This window comes from Phocoena phocoena, chromosome 5, assembly GCF_963924675.1.
Source record: "Phocoena phocoena chromosome 5, mPhoPho1.1, whole genome shotgun sequence".
NCBI classification, from domain to species: Eukaryota; Metazoa; Chordata; class Mammalia; order Artiodactyla; family Phocoenidae; genus Phocoena; species Phocoena phocoena.
The window spans coordinates 87,418,684-87,421,653 of NC_089223.1; the positions used below are offsets into that span (position 1 = coordinate 87,418,684).

Genomic DNA, 2,970 nt, shown 5'->3' on the forward strand with positions numbered 1-2,970 from the left:
GTATTAGAAAAATTCTACTCGAAAGGTCTTGTTTTTAGGAAAATAATAACAGCTAATTTTTTTTTAATAGGAAGCAATGTTCTTGAATTCCAGAAAAAAAGTCCAGGCCGAAAATACTGATTGGAGAATTAGCCACACATTTAACAAGAAGCCTCCTGAATGCACACTTTGTCTTCAGAGTGGAAATAATTAGACAAGAGCTGACAAAATTGCAAATGCTTTCACGTGTCTCATAAGACAAAATGCTTGTTTTTGAGGTAATTTTGACTCTTTTAATATTTTAAATTTTACCCCCAATGAAACATAATTACATTGAGGAGGATATATATAATTATTAGAATTTAGCAAAAATTACTTCTTTGGTATACTTATTTAATCAAACCTAATTGGAATCATTTGTTACTAGAAGGACATGTAATAATTAGATAAGATGAATGAGTGTGCTCTTTTTATCCCTTAAGTCCATGATGTATCAATAAACTTAACTAGAATGGTGATCAAGAAGGATAATGTGTCTAATAACAGCTAATATTTTATAGCGCCAAGTATTTTATAGTGCTAGGTACTGTTCCAAGTGTTGGAAATATATTGCTTTTACGATAGCCCTACTAGGCAGGCATTAATATTATCCCCATTTTACAAATGAGGGTCAGGGACTTTTCAGCAATTTCTGCAAGTTGACACAACGGTTGAGGCCCAGGCAGCCCCACAGCAGGCTCAGTGCTGTGCTGTTGCCCATTATATACACAGTGATGTTGCCTATAGCACTTCCTGCACCAAGGGAGAGAGCTGGAAGGGAATGCCCTCCTACCCTCAACCTGTTAGGGACCTGCTGCTGGGCCTCCGTGGACTGCCCGGCTCCCTGTGGCCAAGTCAGATAAGTCGCTGCATTTTCCACCTCCAGTGGCGGGTCCAAAGTGGGAGGGCACCCCCCTCTATCACCAGGCTTCCCTGGTGGCGCTGTGGTTGAGAGTCCGCCTGCCGATGCAGGACACGCGGGTTCGTGCCCTGGTCCGGGAGGATCCCACATGCCGCGGAGCGGCTGGGCCCATGAGCCATGGCCGCTGAGCCTGCGCGTCCGGAGCCTGTGCTCCGCAATGGGAGAGGCCACAGCGGTGACAGGCCCGTGTACCGCAAAAAAAAAAACCAACAAAAAGCATGATTACAGGCACATCCCAGGCTGATTGTGCTGTCCTGATTGTTGCTGCTGGTGTTGGTGAATTTGAAGCAGGTATTTCCAAGAATGGGCAGACCCGTGAGCATCCCTTCTGGCCTACACTCTGGGTGTGAAACAACTAATTGTTGCGGTTAACAAAATGGATTCCACTGAGCCACCCTACAGCCAGAAGAGATACGAGGAAACTGTTAAGGAAGTCAGCACCTACATTAAGAAAACTGGCTACAACCCCGACACAGTAGCATTTGTGCCAGTTACTGGCTGGAATGGTGAAAACATGCTGGAGCCAAGTGCTACCATGCCGTGGTTCAAGGGATGGAGAGTCACCCGTAAGGATGGCAGTGCCAGTGGAAGCACACGGCTTGAAGCTCTGGATTGCATCCTGCCACCACCTCGCCCAGCTGACAAACCCTTGTATTTGCCCCTCCAGGATGTCTACAGAATTGGTGGCATTGGCACTGTCCCTGTGGGTCGAGTGGAGACTGGTGTTCTCAAACCTGGCATGATGGTCACCTTTGCTCCAGTCAACGTGACAACTGAAGTGAAGTCTGTTGAAATGCACCTTTGAGTGAAGCCCTTCTTGGGGGCAATGTGGGCTTCCATGTCAAGAACGTGTCTGTCAAAGATGTTCGTCGTGGCAATGCGGCTGGTGACAGCAAATATGACCCACTGATGGAAGCAGCTGGCTTCACAGCTCAGGTGATTATCTTGAACCATCCAGGCCAAAGCAGTGCTGGATATGCACCTGTGCTGGATTGTCACACAGCTCACATTGCTTGCAAGTTTGCTGAGCTGAAAAAGATTGATCGTCATTCTGGGAAGAAGCTGGAAGATGGCCCCAAATTCTTGAAATCTGGTGATGCTGTCATTGTTGATATGGTTCCTGGCAAACCCATTTTTGTTGAGAGCTTCTCTAACTATCCTCCTCTGGGCCGTTTTGCTGTTTGTGACATGAGACAGATGGTTGCTGTGGGTGTCGTCAAAGCAGGGACAAGAAGGCAGCTGGAGCTGGCACGGTCACCAAGTCTGCCCAGAAAGCTCAGAAGGCTAAATGAATATTATCCCCAATACCTGCCACCCCAGTCTTAATCAGTGGTGGAAAAAGGGTCTCAGAATGGTTTGTCTCAATTGGCCATTTAAGTTTAATAGCAAAAGACTGGTAAATGATAACAATGCATCGTAAAACCTTCAGAAGGAAAGGAGAATGTTTTGTGGACCGTTTGTTTTGTGTGTGGCCGTTTTAAATTATTAGTTTTTAAAATCAGCACTTTTTTTTTTCTTTTTTTTTTGCGGTACGCGGGCCTCTCACTGCTGTGGCCTCTCCCGTTGCGGAGCACAGGCTCCGGACGCGCAGGCTCAGCGGCCACGGCTCACGGGCCCAGCCGCTCCGCAGCATGTGGGATCTTCCCGGACCGGGGCACGAACCCGCGTCCCCTGCATCGGCAGGCGGACTCCCAACCACTGCGCCACCAGGGAAGCCCAAAATCAGTACTTTTTTTTTTTTTTTTTTGGCGTTATGCGGGCCTCTCACTGTTGTGGCCTCTCCCGTTGGGGAGCACAGGCTCCGGACACGCAGGCTCAGCGGCCATGGCCCACAGGCCCAGCCACTCCGCGGCATGTGGGATCCTCCCGGACCGGGGCACGAACCCATGTCCCCTGCATCGGCAGGCGGACTCTCAACCCCTGCGCCACCAGGGAAGCCCAAATCAGTACTTTTTAATGGAAACAACTTGACCAAAAATCTGTCACAGAATTTGAGACCCATTAAAAAAGTTTAATGAGAAAAAAAAAAA

At 48.1% G+C, this 2,970-nt stretch overlaps 1 pseudogene; it reads left to right on the plus strand.

Annotated features, from left to right (window-relative positions):
• The first annotated feature begins 1,158 nt into the window (after nucleotides 1-1,158).
• Nucleotides 1,159-2,232, plus strand: LOC136123113 (elongation factor 1-alpha 1 pseudogene; annotated as a pseudogene).
• The last annotated feature ends 738 nt before the right edge of the window (nucleotides 2,233-2,970 follow it).